At 41.5% G+C, this 17688-nt stretch overlaps 1 pseudogene; it reads right to left on the bottom strand.

Moving 5' to 3' along the window:
* Positions 1-493: 493 nt before the first annotated feature.
* On the bottom strand, positions 494-17359 carry LOC103351934 (serine/threonine-protein kinase 35 pseudogene; annotated as a pseudogene).
* Between the last annotated feature and the right edge of the window lie 329 nt (positions 17360-17688).

The following is a 17688-nucleotide window of genomic DNA, read 5'->3' as shown; positions in this document are numbered from 1 at the left end:
GAGGCCAAGATTAACCCCAACGAGGAGCCGGCCACTTCCCACAGGCCTTTCCCGGAGAACCCTACTCCCCCTCGCCCTTCTTCCTGGGGAGGCAGGCCTTCTCTGGGGGAGCGAGGTGCTATGAGGAGAACTGAGAGGTGCGCAAAAAGAGACAACAGAAGGAGGGAGAAGGACAAAAACAAAGGAAATTTTTACATAGGCTTTGTCCCTAGAGAATTCTTTTAAAGAAACAGGGCCTGTTCATAGCATGGCTTTCTGATCTTCTGAAGTTTCGATGGTATAAATTACAAAAGAAAAAGACAAAGACAAAGAAGTAAGCAACACTACAAGGAGAAGAAGCCCAAACAAGTTTCATATTGTTGGAAACCCAACTGTCTGGAGATAGCCAAGCAGCCAGGGCCAGCACCTGTACTCTGCTGTCCTCCGTCCAGCACACGATGAGACAGGGGTTCTCCATCTAGTTTAAAAAACCCAAGATGCTCAGCCCTGCATTTCAAGCAGCACCTGTGACCAGGTCCATTCTGGTTTCAAGTTCAAAGGCATCAGGCTGGTCGTGTGGGTTAGTGGTTGGCTATGTCTTTCAAGAGCTGCTTGATCCCATCAGACATGGAAGTCCTGTGTTGCTGGGGCATGTACAACTCCATCTTTGGGTTTTCTAGCAGCACCTCGCCAACAGGGACAATCTCAGTGCCCTGCTTGATGGAAGTCCCCAGGAGCTCCTTCTTGGTATCAGAGTCAATAAAAGTGATTCCATCATTGCCCAGATGATAATGCCCAGAGCAAAGATGTCCGCTTTGGCCGTGTGGTGTCCTTCTCAGACTTCGGGAGCCATGTAGAAGTCTGAGCCGCAGGCAGAAGACAGCCAGTATGTATTCCCATTCATATTTCTGTTGTCTGGATTGCCCTCTTTGCCTTGGGGTGCCAGCCCAGCACAGACCTAGCTTAGTCCAAAGTCTGCTACCTTGAGGGTGGAGGTACCTGACTGCTTGGTGATGAGAATATTGTCTGGCTTTAGGCCTCTGTGCACGATGTAACTTTTGTGTAGGAAGACAGTGGCACTGATGAGCTGTAGCGTGAGGCTTTTGTTGGTATAGGGTCTGGCCTCTGAAGCTTCAGCCTCCTCGTAAAACTTTCTCTAGGCTTCAAGACTTACTAGGATTTTTATAGGTAAAAGAAACAGAGAAAGAGATTTTGAAGTTGATAAAAAGCATAGGAAATATAGGCATGAGCAGCATAGGAGTTCATGAAGTAGTGAGACAATCAGTACAAATGGAGCAGAGAGTGTGTGGAAACAGGCTCAGCTAAACTCCTTTAGCTAAAATTCAAATCTTCATGTGGTTAGGAGACAATTTCATGACTTTCATTCTTCGCAAAGCCTGACTAAAGATCTTATTCTGATGAAGTCTAAAGTCAAAAGTGTGGCCATTTCTTTCAACACCTGTGGAAAATGGACAAAGGCATTTCAAAATCTTCATGACAACGCTACCAGAGCCTGTTAAAGCAGTCTGAGCCCCGGAAGAACAGGGGTAGGACGTCCTCCTGGAGGAGATTTTTTTTCTAGAGTGAGCAATGTTACTAGGGATCACAGGGAGGGTCATGGAAACAGTTTGGAAACCTTGCATGCTGGAATTAATTGCCTTCAGTTTTGAAAAGACCTATTTATCTTTCTAATTTACAGTCAGAATTTGGTGAAAGGAAAAGTTGCTCCTAAATAATGGCAGAAAAATAGCCGCTCTTCTAGAGGCCGAGCTGGCTCTTGGTGGAATTGATCCATCTCTTAGATAAGCTGTGTGTGGTGCAGGATCTGAGGTAGATTTTTCCCACTGGTGTTCCTATTACTGCTTCAGAGACTTTCTTAAGCCAAGAGTTGGGGGGGGGGTCCTTCATACGTGGCTTTAGTGCTTACTTAAAAGTAAGCCCTGCCTCAATTGCAAGATCCTTTTATATGAAGATGACCCATTGTACATGTGTGTGAATACATTTCCCACGATTACCTCAGCAGCTGTATTTTGATGATCTGCCTGGGGAGTAAATGTGAATGAATGAAATGCAGTCAGCTAACTTCACCAGTGATTAATGTGCTCTCTGCTTCCACCTTGGGAAAATGAAGCTCTAACATCTTATTTGTCTGGAATGATTTCCAGGGAAGAAAAAGTGACTAAAACTGCCGTCGATGTCCTTGACAATTGCTCCAAGTGGTTTGTTTTGGGATAAGCTGGCCCACCATGTAAGATGATAGCTCTGTCTCCCTGTTTGCAAACATCAGTGTGGTCATTGTTAGATTGAAAACACCTAGCAGGCAAGGAACATGCTCTTCACAACTTTGCTCTTCAGAACACCCATGATGGGATCAAAACATCTTTCTTCATGGCCACAGAGTTGCTTGGAGACAAATTTGGTACAAAGTGGTTGGTTGTATTAGACTTCAAATTGGAGTGAATTAGCTAAATAGGAGATGTGGTCAGGAGTAAAAAAAATTAATTGATTTTCTAAATTCTTCCTGGAACCAATAGCAATAAGGTGTTTATATATTTACAAGTGGGAATTTGGTTGTGTTTTCTTTAACACAAGGACTCTTAACTTTGCCCAAAGGAGGAATTGCTATGGTAAAATCCCTAAGCTTTCTTTCTTTTTTCTAAAGATTTATTTACTTGAGAGGCAAAGTTATAGAGAGAAAGAGAGACAGAGAGGTCTTCCATCCACTGGTTCACTTCCCAGATGGCTGTAATGGCCAGAGCTGGGCTGATTCAAAGCCAGGAGCTTCTTCCAGGTCTCCCACGTAGGTGCAGGGGCCCAAGCATTTGGGCCATCTTCTACTACTTTCCCAGGCCATCAGCAGGGAGCTGGATCAGAAGTGGAGCAGCCAGGTTGTGAACTGGAGCCTATATGGGATGTTGGTGCTGCAGGCAGATGTTTGGCCTACTACACCACAGTACCGGGCCCCTCCATAAGCTTTCTTGTGGCGTATGCCCTGTGGGAGTGTTGGTAGAGATTTGGGGAGCAAATCACGCATGAAGAAAGCTCATTAGAAAGCCCATGTGTGGAACTTTGAGGGATGCATATGCAACACCAATTCAATCTCATTTCTTCAGTGGGGAAATTCCTTCATGAGGGGCTGATGCAGTCTGGGGAGAATGTCTCGTGCCCTCTCTTGATAAAAATCTAGTTATTCACTCAGTAGATGAATTCCTCACAGCTATTGACTTCCATTTCTGTAATTTACCTTTGGATTTTGTGCAAGATTTGTATGGCAGTGACACCTAATTTCTTCATATCTCCCTGTCCCTAGACCTTTGATAGTCTGCTTCCCCACTGCCTCTGGCTTCACCTATGTAACTTGCTATGGCCATTGGGACTACAGTACATGTAATGCCAGCGGAGACTTGAAAATTGTTGGGACTTGCTCTGTTTCCCTTCGTATAGTACTCCTGTGAAGGACACCATCGAAGAAGCTTACGTTTGCTTGCTTTATTAGCTTTTTGCCACTCTAACAAAAGTACCTGACAAAAGATATGTTTGGGCCAGCGCCGTGGCTCACTAGGCTAATCCTCCGCCTTGCGGCGCCGGCACACTGTGTTCTGGTCCCGGTCGGGGTGCCGGATTCTGTCCCGGTTGCCCCTCTTCCAGGCCAGCTCTCTGCTGTGGCCAGGGAGTGCAGTGGAGGATGGCCCAAGTGCTTGGGCTCTGCACCCCATGGGAGACCAGGAGAAGCACCTGGCTCCTCGCTCCTGCCATCGGATCAGTGCGGTGCGCTGGCCGCAGCACACCTGTCGCAGCGGCCACTGGAGGGTGAACCAACGGCAGGGGAAGACCTTGCTCTCTGTCTCTCTCTCTCTCTCACTGTCCACTCTTCCTGTCAAAAAATAAAAAAAATTTAAAAAAAAGATATGTTTGAAGTAAAGAAGTTTATTTAGCTCACAGTTTTTGCGGATGGAAATTTCTTTTTTTAAAGACTTATTTATTTGAAAAGCAGAGTTACAGAGAGAGGGAGGGAGGGAGGGAGAGAAAGAGAGAGAGAGAGAGAGAGAGAGAGAGAGAGAGAGATCTTCCATCTGCTGGTTCACTCCCTAGATGACCACCATGGCCAGAGCTGAGCCAATCCGAAGCCAGGAGCGAGGAGCTTCTTCCGGGTCTCCAACATGGGTGCAGGGGCCCAAGGACTTGAACCATCTTCTACTGCTTTCCCAGGCCACAGCATAGAGCTGGACAGGAAGTGGAGCAGCCAGGATGTGAGTTGGTGCCCATGTGGGATGCTGGCACTGTAGGCAGTGGCTTAACCAGCCATGCCATCGTGCCAGCCTTTTAAAAAAGATTTATTTATTTATTTGAAAGGCAGAGTTAGAGAGAGAGAAACAGTCTTTGTTGTAAGAGCTACCCCCTTTCTTAATAAAATATTTATTTGAAAGGCAGAGTGACAGAGAGGGAGACACACACACACACACACAGAGCGAGAGAGAGAGAGAGAAGAGAGAGATCATCCATCTGCTGGTTCACTCCCCAAATGGATGGGGCTGGGTGAAGCCAGGAGCTAGGAACTCCATCTGGGTCTCCCATGGGTGGCAAGGAGTCAGTACTTGAGCCATCATCTGCTGTTTCCCAGGTACTTTAGCAGGAAGCTGGATGGGAAGCACGGGTGAGGGCAGGACTCTAACCCAAGCACTCTGATATGGGGTGTGGGAGTCCCAAGTGTGGCTCCTCCCACTGTGCCACAATACCTGCCTGTTTCTCATGAACTTTTCAGAGACCTCCTGTATTTGGCTCTATCATCCCTGTTGCCCTGGCCAATAACCCACCCAATGCCAGAAACCTGAGTGGGGGCTCTCCCATATCATCTATCTATTCAGTGTCTCACGAGATGATCACCATAGCACAAAAGAATTGAGAGGAATTAAAGAGTTAGTGTCCCCCACAATTGAAGCTTCATTTTGTTTAACCTTGTGCAGTTTTCTTTCAATGGATGCACCACTCTAGAGAGTACATTTTCAAATTATGCATCTGCGGGTTCTTTGGGAAAATGTACCATCTACAATATCAAGTTGATTTAAAAGTTAAACATGAAAAGTCTGTAGCATTCATCTTACAGCAGTAGAATTAATAATGTTAATATGTTCAATTAATTCCTGAAGGGATTTTCCCCCCATTTGATCAATCACACACACAAAAATCAATATTCTTTTCAGAATACATTGAGTTTGTATAAGGGCTTCATTACAGAATCATTATTCTACTTTTCCAGGAGGAAATCTGAATATGAAAGATCATTAATTAGCTCCATTGTCTCTCCTGACAAGAGGAAGATTTTATTATAGCATAATTAATTTGTTCTAATTATTTTAATAAATCAAATAGACATTCTAAAGTATTGTCTAATCTATTTCAACTGGACTTATAACTTGTCTGAGGTCTTTGTAAAATTTTTATTTATTTGAAAGGCACAGGGACAGTACAGAGAGACACAGAGATCTCTCAACTGCTTTTTTACTCTGCAAATACCTACAATAATCAGGGCTCAGCTAGAAATGAGGCCAGGAGATAAGAACTCCATCTGGGTCTCCCACATGGGTGGCAAGGACCCAACTATCTGAGTCATTACCACTAACTCCCAATTTGTGCATTAGCAGGTCGCTGGAGTTAGGAACTCCAGTCCAGGCACGCTGATATGGGATGCGGGTGTCCCAAGTGTTGTCTTAATCACTGGGCCAAATGCCCATTTCTGGCCTCACTTCTTCAAGAAATTAAGAAACTGTGGTGTAGCAGGTAAAGCCACCGCTTGCAGTTCCGGCATCCCATATGGGCCCCGGTTTGAGACCGGCTGCTCCACTTCTGATCCAGCTCTCTGCTATGGCCTGGGAAAGCAGTGGAAGATGGCCCAAGTGCTTGGGCCCTTGCACTCACATGGGAGACCTGGAGGAGGCTCCTGGCTTTGGATTGGCTCAGCTCCGGCCGTTGTGGCCAATTGGGGAGTGAACCAGCGGATGGAAGACCCCTCTCTCTCTCTCTTCTCTCTTTCTGCCTCTCCTTCTCTCTCTGTGTAGCTCTGCCTTTCAACTAAATAAATAAATCTTTTAAAAAAACTGTTAAAAATCAGAATGGTAAAAAGAATCCACACTCAAATAGAGTCTTGTATGATTTCAAAAACAAATACAGTATGTAAGGTTGAAATTAATTGGCAAAAAATAAAAAATAAAAGGGAGATTTTTGTGAAGAAAATGGTGTTTCTTTAAAGGAAAAAAATAAGAAAAAGAAAAAGAAAAGAACCTAGCAGAGATTGCCATTGAGGGTAGGACTAGGGTGAGACAAATGTAGCATCAAATAGACGGAGGCATTCAGTCTTAGAGTCATGCAAGTACAGGGGTAACCTGTATGAGAGTGAGTGTCTGCTTCAGCTTTGTGCCTTTGGCAACTGACATTGCTTCACCCTAATGTGAGCCCTGTGCATCACCTGAGTGACCACAGAGTTCTGAGCCAAACAAATGGTTGGTGGTTTAAAACACTACGTTTCAGGGTAGTTTGTTACACAGCAATACATAACTGGCACATGTTGGCCGTTTCCTCCATTGTCTTTTCAGGATGGTAGGTTGAGCCCTGAAGGAATCCAGCTGCACATGCAATCAAGTAAATGAGCTCCCTGAGGGCAGATTCCCTAATGCATTGGATACCTGATGGATTTTCCACATGATCTATAGATGCCAAATCATCATTTGTTCTTGCTGTGACTTATTCTAGAAGTAGATTGTACAGCATGCATCACAGACAAAGCTGGTACCAACTGATGTTGAAAAGAAGTCAAAAAAGTTCATGGAAAACTGAAATTAAATGTAAGTCTATTGGCCGGCGCTGTGGTGCAGTGGGTTAACGCCCTGGTTTGAGACCTGGCTGCTCCACTTCCAATCCAGCTCTTTGCTATGGCCTGGGAAAGCAGTAGAAGATGGCCCAAGTCCTTGGGCCCCTGTACCCACGTAGGAGACCCAGAGGAAGCTACTGGCTCCTGGCTCCTGGCTTTGGATCGACGCAGCTCCAGCCGTTGTGGCCAACTGGGGAGTGAACCAGTACATGGAAGACCTCTCTCTCTCTCTCTCTCTGCCTCTCCTCTCTCTCTGTGTAACTCTGACTTTAAAATAAATAAATAAATCTTTTAAAAAATATGTAAGCCTATTCTAGTGCAAAGAATTGAAATCCATGTGTAGTTTGTCAAAGTATGGCATATTCATGAACTTTTCCCAAGACTACTCAAAGGCATAGATTTCAAATTTTCTTTTGTTAATGTCATATCATTTGGTATTTGCTTATATTACTTCACTGAATCATACCATATAAATGACAATATAGTTTTTTTTCTCCACATTATGATCATTGTCACGAATCCCTTAGTCTGTGATATTAATATCTCTGTTTCATGAAAAATTGTACATATGTATTTTATATATACATGCATTTTATAATGTCTACCTTTGCAGTGAATATGGAAAAATGCTAGAAATTGTAAAATAAGAATGCAAAAGGAAAAAAAAACCTTGTACCAAAATAAACTTATCTTTTCATTGTAATTTTCATGAACTGTTTGATGCCCCCTTGTATTAACAGGGACACACTGTATTACACCTATAGTTGCTTATCTATGTTCAACACCACCAGAGTATAATTTTCTCAAGAGTAGGAAGAGTGTCTCAATTTTCTCTGTATCCCTAGCATAAAACCTTACACATAGTAGGTGCTCAGGGAATCTGACTGAATTAATGCTTGCCTACATGCTTGTGTGCCTGCATGAATGAATAGGACTAAGACCTAAAGCCAGAGAGCTCCCGTGGTTCTTCAGGGAAACTAACAGGTCAACAGCCAAAGGCATTTGAATCAGACTGCTTTCAGTCTCCAGTTCCAAATCACATGAGAGGTCTTCAATGAGTCCATGGAAAATGCATATATGAAAAAAAAAGAAAAACCTCACATGGATTTCAGGATTTCTTTTTTTTTTTTTTTTGCTAGCTATATGGCATTAGGCAAGTTACTAGAACTACTGGTGAGTCTTTTGTCACTTGACACAAAGCCTGGCACACAGTAAAATACACACTCAAAAACAGTAGCCTGTCTCTAGCAATAGTAGCACGGTAGCAGAAGTAGTAACCACAGTGCCCTTTGGCTTTTCTGTATGAGGTCAGTTTTCATTGTGCAGGGACCGGTCCCCTGAGATTGCTGTCACAAGGGGAGAACTCTGCAAAAGTGCGTTAAGAAAGCACCTGAAAATTTTGAAGCCATTACCTCAAAAGTTAAATTGAAAGTATAAATTTCCAGGGTTAGGTAGTTTATTGCACTTAGCAGAATTAATGTGGCTTAAACTGAGACTGACTTTTTGTGTTTTTTTTTTTTTTTATATCAGCAGACCAGAATATTTTTACATCAACAGACTAGAAGCACTTTGATGTGGTTGAGTGTTGTCCTTCCAAATAGTAACCCTGGGGAAACGTGCTTACACCAAAGTGGCTGCTCCTGCCCAAACATTTTGGACTTCTGCTGGGAAATGCCTTCAGAACTGGTTTATGAGCCACATAAGAAACCAGGTTCTTCATATTTCTGTTGAAGTCACACACCCTGTGTGCTGAACATACAAGTCTGTCATCTGACCCTGGGCGTCAGCACTGGCCTTTGCTCCTGATTCCACAAGGTAGTTTCCAAAGAGCCCAGATTCCATGGTGACTGACTTTTTCATCAGTGGAGAGAAAGGACTCTTTCTCTTGAATTTACACAGAATGATTCTAGAAGGGGGAAAGTGCCATTTGTTATTTTGAAATAGACCTGAGAGTGTTGTGATAGCGTAGGTTGAGTAGAAAATGACTTTGGGTATTTTTAGCTTTTGTTTGATAACTAAAAAAATGTGATTTTTCTTCCTCATTAAATAAAAATGCTAATATTTTCTACTTCAAAAAATGCAATATATTCTGTTGTAACAAAAAGTAAAGCAGTATATAAAGAAAATAAATTGTAATTTTCCTTTTCTTTTTTCTAATTCTAATTACTCAAAGTATTCAATATTATTATACTTATGGCCGGCGCTGCGGCTCACTTGGCTAATCCTCCACCTGCGGCGCTGGCACCCTGGGTTCTAGTGCCAGTTGGGGCGCTGGATTCTGTCCCAGTTGCTCCTCCTCCAGTCCAGCTCTCTGCTGTGGCCCGGGAGTGCAGTGGAGGATGGCCCAAGCTCTTGGGCCCTGCACCTGCATGGGAGACCAGGAGGAAGCACGTGGCTCCTGGCTTAGGATTGGCGCAGCACGCCGGCCGTAGTGGCCACTGGGGGGGTGTGTGTGTGTGTGAACCAAAGGAAGCAAGACCTTTTTCTCTGTCTCTCTGTCTCTCACTGTCTAACTCTGCCTGTCAATATATATATATATATATATACACACACACACAGCGGGCGGAGCCAAGATGGCGGAATAGTGAGAGCGCGCACTGATAGTCCAGGAAAAGATAGTTTAATAAAAGTGGAGTTACTGTAGCCTCAGGAAAAAGCTCAGGAAAAAATTGCAGAGGAAACTCTTCCAGATCTAGTGGATGTGACATAGAGGACCTACGGGGAGAGCAAGGTTGCCCACTGCGTGGGAGCCGAGCCGCGGGAGCCGAGCCGCCACAGAAGCTGAGCCGCAGAGTCTGTGCGCCAGCGCTGGAAGGGGAGGTGAGACAAAAACCCCAGTAACCCGAGACATTGGCGGAGAAAGGCAGAAAGAGCCTAGAGGGAACGCGGCCTGAAACACCACTGGGGAAAGTTCACCAGGCTGACTGAAGGAGAGAAAAAAACGAATAAATAAGGGGAACTGGCATGGACACTAGCCTCTCTCTCCACTCACCTTACAAAGCCGAGAAAGACAAAGAGCAGGCGCCATTTTACGTATGTAAAGTGGCGCCCGCCATTAGCCAAGCAGAAAAACCTGACTTTGGTGGGGAGAAATAACAGGAGGTTAGGACCTAGTGAAAGTGTGGAGCTAACGAACTGAGACTGTGAAAATCTGAGGGGGGGGGGGTGAGAGAACTCACCAAGTACACAAACTCGGTAACCTTGGCAACCCGGTGAGAGACTGCAGAGAAATTTGAGACCACACTGAGGGCTTCACAAACTCTTTGTGTGGTCCCAGGGGTAGAGCAGACTAATACCCACAGGGACCAGATTTCATACATCAGCTACCCTCAATTCCACTCAGCTGTGCAGAATTACTTCCAAACTGAGTCAAAAAAAAAAAGAGAGAGAGAGAGAGAGATTGAGCGAGCGACAGAAAAATTTGGGTGAGTCACCTTTGGCACACCCTTAACCCTGAAGAACCAAACAGAGCTCTCTGGCCACACCCATCACAGCCTCTAAGGATCCATCAAAAGCAGACAGTCCACTTAATCTAGAGTCATAGTATAATGAGAAAAAACACGACAGCGAAGAAATCAAAGAATATCTCCACAATGACAAACAAATGCAGAAACTGAGATAACAAGAACAAGGAAGACACTGTGATACCCCCAAATGAAAAAGACACCCCAATTCAAGATTATAAAGATGATGAGATAGAAGAAATTCAATAAGTGGATCTCAAAAAATTGATAAGAACATTAAGAAGTTCTCAACAAATCCTTGAACTACAGAAACCCTTAATGGACAAGATAGAAAATCTCTCTCATGAAAATGAAATATTAAGGAGGAATCAAAATGAAATGAAACAACTAGTAGACCATGAAACTGTGATAGTGATGAGAAATCATAATGAATGAAGAATTCAATAGATAAATGACAAACACATTAGAGACCCTTAAAAACAGAATGGGTGAAGCAGAGGAGAGAATATCGGACATAGAAGAGAGAGAACAGGAAAGGATACAGTCAAACCAAAGAAAAGAAGAGGAAATTAGAAATCTAAAACATATTGTTGGGAATCTTCAGGATACTATTAAAAACTCAACATTTGGGTTCTAGGAGTTCCTGAAGGCATGGAGAGGGAGAAAGGATTAGAAGGCCTTTTTAGTGAGATACTAGCAGAAAATTTCCCAGGTTTGGAGAAGGACAGAGACATCCAAGTACAGGAAGCTCATAGAACCCCTAATAAACATGACCAAAAGAGACCTTCACCACGACACATTGTAATTAAACTCACCACAGTGAAACATAAAGAAAAGATTCTAAAATGTGCAAGAGAGAAACATCAGATTACTCTCAGAGGATCTCCAATTAGACTCACAGCAGACTTCTCATCAGAAACCCTACAAGCTAGTAGGGAATGGCAAGATATAGCCCAGGTACTAAGAGAGAACAACTGACAGCCCAGAATATTATATCCTGCAAAGCTCTCATTTGTGAATGAAGGTGAAATAAAGACCTTTCACAGCAAACAGAAATTGAAAGAATTTATCGCCACTCGTCCAGCCCTGCAAAAGATGCTTAAAGATGTGTTACACACAGAAACACGGTCATCAATATGTAAGAAGGTAAAGGAAGGAAACCTCCCAGTAAAAGATCACAGGAAGTTCAAAACATATATTAGGAAATATCTTTGGCAAATGGCAGGGCAAAGTTACTAGTTATCAATAGTCACATTGAACATTAATGGCCTGAACTCTCTAGTTAAAAGACACAGATTGGTTGATTGGGTTAGGAACAAAACCCACCTATTTGCTGCTTACAAGAAACACATCTTTCCAACAAAGATACATACAGACTGAAATAGAAAGGCTGGAAAAAGTTATACCATGCCAACAGAAATGAAAAAAGAGCAGGCGTAGCCATCTTAATATCAGACAACATAATCTTTACCACAAAAACTGTTAGGAGAGACAAAGAGGGGTACTATATAATGATTAAGGGATCAATTCAACAGCAAGATATAATGATTATCAATGTATATGCACCTAATTACTGGGCACCGGTTTATTTAAAAGATTTGTTAAGGGACTTAAAGGGAGACTTAGATTCCAATACAATAGTACTGGGGGACTTCAATACTCCACTCTCAGAAATAGACAGATCAACAGGACAGAAGATCAACAAGGAGACAGTAGATTTAAAGGACATTATAGCCCAAATGGATCTAACAGATATCGACAGAACTTTTCATCCTACACATAAAGCATTTACATTCTTCTGAGCAGTACATGGAACCTTCTCTAGGACTGACCACATACTAGGCCACAAAGAAAGTCTCAGCAAATTCAAAAGAATTAGAATCATACCATGCAGCTTCTCAGACCATAAAGGAATGAAGTTGGAAGTTAGCAACTCAGGAATCCCTAGAGCATATGCAAACACATGGAGATTGAACAACATGCTCCTGAATGAACAATGGGTCATAGAAGAAACCAAAAGAGAAATCAAAAAATTTCTGGAAGTAAATGAGGATAACAACACAACATACCAAAACTTATGGGATACAGCAAAAGCACTGTTAAGAGGAAAGTGTATATCAATAGGAGCCTACATCAAAAATTGGAAAGGCACCAAATAGATGAGCTTTCAATGATTCTCAAGGATCTAAAAAATCTGCAGCAAACCAGACCCAAATCTAGTCGGAGAAGAGAAATAATTAAAATCAGAGAAGAAATCAACAGGGTTGAATCCAAAAAAACATTACAAAATATCAGCCAAACGAGGAGCAGGTTTTTTGAAAAAAAATAAGCAAAATTGGCACACCATTGGCCCAACTAACTAAAAAAAGAAAAGACCCAAATCAATAAAATCAGAGATGAAAAAGGAAATGTAACAACAGACACCACAAAAATGAAAAGAATCCTCAGAAATTACTACAAGGACTTGTATGCCAGCAAACAGGGAAATCTATCAGAAATGGATAGATTCCTGGACACCTGCAACCTACCTAAATTGATCCAGGAAGACACAGAAAACCTAAACTGACCCATAACTGAGACAGAAATTGAAACAGTAATAAAGGCCCTCCCAAAAAAGAAAAGCCCAGGACCAGATGGATTCACTGCTGAATTCTACCAGATCTCTAAAGAACTAACTCCAATTCTTCTCAAACTATTCAGAACAATCGAAGACGAGGGAATCCTCCCAAATTCTTTCTATGAAGCCAGCATCACTTTAATTCCTAAGCTGGAAAAAGATGCAGCACTGAAAGAGAATTACAGACCAATATCCCTGATGAACATAGATGCAAAAATCCTCAATAAAATTCTCGCCAATAGAATGCAACAACACATCAGAAAGATCATCCACCCAGACCAAGTGGGATTTATCCCTGGTATGCAGGGATGGTTTAATGTGCGCAAGACAATCAATGTGATACACCACATTAACAGACTGCAGAAGAAAAACCATATGATTATCTCAATAGATGCAGAGAAAGCATTTGATAAAATTCAGCACCCTTTCATGATGAAACCTCTAAGTAAATTGGGTATGGAGGAACGTTCCTCAATACAATCAAAGCAATTTATGAAAAACCCATGGCCAACATCCTATTGAATGGGGAAAAGCTGGAAGCATTTCCACTGAGATCTGGTACCAGACAGGGATGCCCACTCTCACCACAGCTATTTAATATAGTTCTGGAAGTTCTAGCCAGAGCTATTAGACAAGAAAAAGAAATTAAAGGGATAAAAATTGGGAAGGAAGAACTCAAACTATCCCTCTTGGCAGATGATATGATTCTTTACTTAGGGGACCCAAAGAACTCTACTAAGAGACTATTGGAACTCATAGAAGAGTTTGGCAAAGTAGCAGGATATAAAATCAACGCACAAAAATCAACAGCCTTTGTATACACAGGCAATGCCATGGCTGAGGAAGAACTTCTAAGATCAATCCCATTCACAAAAGCTACAAAAACAATCAAATACCTTGGAATCAACTTAACCAAGGACGTTAAAGATCTCTACGATGAGAATTACAAAATCTTAAAGAAAGAAATAGAAGAGGATACCAAGAAATGGAAAAATCTTCCATGCTCATGGATTGGAAGAATCAATATCATCAAAATGCCCATTCTCCTAAAAGCAATTTATAGATTCAATACAATACCAATCAAGATACCAAAGACCTTCATCTCAGATCTGGAAAAAATGATGCTGAAATTCATATGAAGAAAAGGAGACCTCGAATAGCTAAAGCAATCTTGTACAACAACAACAACAAAAAAGCCGGAGGCATCACAATACCAGATTTCAGGACATACTACAGGGCAATTGTAATCAAAACAGCATGGTACTGGTACAGAAACAGATGGATAGACCAATGGAACAGAATAGAAACACCAGAAATCAATCCAAATATTTACAGCCAACTTATATTTGATCAAGGATCCAAAACCAATCCCTGGAGTAAGGACAGTCTATTCAATAAATGGTGCTGGGAAAATTGGATTTCCACGTGCAGAACCATGAAGCAGAACCCCTACCTTTCACCTTACACAAAAATTCACTCAACATGGATTAAAGGCCTAAATCTACGACCTGACACCATCAAATTATTAGAGAGTATTGGAGAAACTCTGCAAGATATAGGTACTGGCAAAGACTTCTTTGAAAAGACCCTGGAGGCATAGCCAGTCAAAGCCAAAATTAACTATTGGGATTTCATCAAGTTGAGAAGTTTCTGTACTTCAAAGGATACAGTCAGGAAAGTGAAGAGGTAACCGACAGAATGGGAAAAAATATTTGCAAACTATGCAACAGATAAAGGGTTGATAACCAGAATCTACAAAGAAATCAAGAAACTCCACAACATCAAAACAAACAACCCACTTAAGAGATGGGCCAAGGACCTCAATAGACATTTTTCAAAAGAGGAAATCAAAAGGGCCAAGAGCACATGAATAAAATGTTCAAGATCACTAGCAATCAGGGAAATGCAAATCAAAACCACAATGAGGTTTCACTTCACCCCGGTGAGAATGGCTCACATTCAGAAATCTACCAACAATTGATGCTGGAGAGGATGTGGGGAAAAAGGGACACTAACCCACTGTTGGTGGGAATGCAAACTGGTTAAGCCACTATGGAAGTCAGTCTGGAGATTCCTCAGAAACCTGAATATAACCCTACCATTCAACCCAGCCATCCCACTCCTTGGAATTTACCCAAAGGAAATTAAATTGGCAAACAAACAAGCTGTCTGCACCTTAATGCTTATTGCAGCTCAATTCACAATAGCTAAGACCTGGAACCAACCCAAATGCCCATCAACAGTAGGCTGGATAAAGAAATTATGGGACATGTACTCTATAGAATACTATACAGCAGTGAAAAACAACAAAACCCGGTCATTTGCAGCAAGATGGAGGAATCTGGAAAACATTATGCTGAGTGAATTAAGCCAGTCCCAAAAGTACAAATATCATATGTTCTCCCTGATTGGCGATAACTAACTGAGCACCAAAGGGAAACCTGTTGAAGTGAAATGGACACCATGAGAAACAGTGACTTGATCAGCTCTTGTCCTGACTGTTGATGTAGAATGTAATACTTTATTCATTTTAGTATTTTTTTTGTTCTAGTACTATTGGTTGAACTCTGTAATTAACACACAATTATTCTTAGGTGTTTAAGTTTTAACTGAAAAGTGATTCCTGTCAGGAATTTGTAAAGCATTATGCTGAGTGAAATAAGGCAGTCCCAAAGGGACAAACATCATATGTTCTCCCTGATCGGTGACAACTAACCAAGCACCAAAAAGGAAACCTTTTAAAGTGAAATGAACACAATGAGAAACTGTGACTTGATCATCCCTTGCCCTGACTGTTGATGAACAACTTAATATGTTATCTCTCTTAGTATTTTTTTGTTTGTTCTACTTAATACTTTTGGTTGAATTCTGTAATCAATACACAGTTATTCTTAAATGTTGAAACTAAACTGAAAAGTGATCGCTGTTAAATATAAGAGTGGGAATAAGAGAGGGAAGAGATGTGCAATTTGGGACATGCTCAAGCTGACTTGCCCCAAACGGTAGAGTTAGAAACATACCAGGGTATTCAAATTCAATCCCATCAAGGTGGCATGTACCAATGCCCTCTCACTAGTCCAAGTGATCAATTTCTGTTCACAATTGGTCATAATGATAGGACTAAGAGTCAAAGGGATCACATAAACAAGACTAGTGTCTGCAAATACTAACCGATAGAATAAAAAAGGGAGAGAAAGATCCAACATGGGAAGCGAGATGCACAGCAGACTCATAGAATGACAGATGTCCTAAACAGCACTCTAGCCTCAGAATCAGCCCTTAAGGCATTCGGATCCGGCTGAAAAGCCCACGAGAGTATTTCAGGCATGGAAAGCCAAGATGCTCTGGCAAAAAAAAACAAAAAAAAAACAAAAAAAAAAAAACTTAAATGAAAGATCTCCACAAGTGCGATCCCAGTGGAAAGAACAGGTCATCAAAGAAGGAGGTACCTTTCTCTGAAGGGAGGAGAGAACTTCCACTTTGACTACGACCTTGCCTAAATATGATCAGAGTCAGCAAACTCAAAAGGCTTCCATAGCCTTGGCAACTCATGACAACAGCCTAGGGTGATTACTGACACCATAAACAAGAGTGTCAATTTGTTAAGTCAACAACAGGAGTCACTGTGCACTTACTCCTCATGTAGGATCTCTGTCCTTAATGTGCTGTACATTGTGATTTAATGCTATAACTAGTACTCAAACAGCATTTTTCACTTTGTGTTTCTATGTGGGTGCAAACTGTTGAAATCTTTACTTAACGTATGCTAAACTGATCTTCTGTATATAAAGAGAATTGAAAATGAATCTTGATGTGAATGGAAGGGAGGAGGGAGAGGGAAAGGTGAGGGTTGCGGGTGGGAGGAAAGTTATAGGGGGGGAAGCCATTGTAATCCAAAAGCTGTACTTTGGAAATTTATATTCATTAAATAAAAGTTAAAAAACATATATACACACACACATGTATATTATACTTGTGTGTGTTTCTATAACTTTTCTATCTTTACACACGTAAACATATAGTTCTGCCCCCCTTTTGGCTGTTAAAAAATGAGATCACACATATACATTATTCTATAACATAGTTTTGCTTAACAATATACCATCGACATTTCGCTGGGTCAGTACTGTTGATTTAACCCATCACAACAATTTCTGCAGAATATTCTGTTAAGGAAATGTAATTTAATTCATTCTACTCTTTCCTTATTAAGGGATATTGTGTTGTTTTTCATTTTTGTGGCCACTGCATATCTTGTTGTTTTGTATTCCTTAGATACATACTTGTTCTTTTAATTCTATAGAATCTATTGCCCACAGTGAGACTATTGGGCCAAAAGGCATCTGGATTGAAGAAGTTCATAACTACTGTGATGCCAGTTACAAAAAGTTAAAGGGAGTCACATTTCCAGTAGCTATGAGTGCTTACCGACATCGAATACTATAAATCGTTTACATTTTTACTCTAGCGATCTGAAGGGTAGAGTGCATTTCCTTGGTATGTTAATGTGCATATTTCTGGCTCCTAGTGAGATTGCGAATCTTGTATTGTCATACAAGTTTTGGTTATTGGCATTCTGAGACACTTTCTGCTGTCACTCTGGATTAGTTCATAGGGACTTTGCTGTGATTCCTGATATCTCTGCCATTTTTTCTATTTTATAGATTGTCTTTTTTCATATCAAATGTTAAGAACATTTACAAATATTAAGACTACAATTCTGTTTTTTAAAAAGATTTACTTTATTTATTTGAAAGGCAGAG

The sequence above is a fragment of the Oryctolagus cuniculus genome, chromosome X, assembly GCF_051225735.1.
Source record: "Oryctolagus cuniculus isolate XC-2025 breed Fujian yellow rabbit chromosome X, ASM5122573v1, whole genome shotgun sequence".
Classification (NCBI taxonomy): domain Eukaryota; kingdom Metazoa; phylum Chordata; class Mammalia; order Lagomorpha; family Leporidae; genus Oryctolagus; species Oryctolagus cuniculus.
This window is presented reverse-complemented; position numbering and strand designations above follow the sequence as displayed.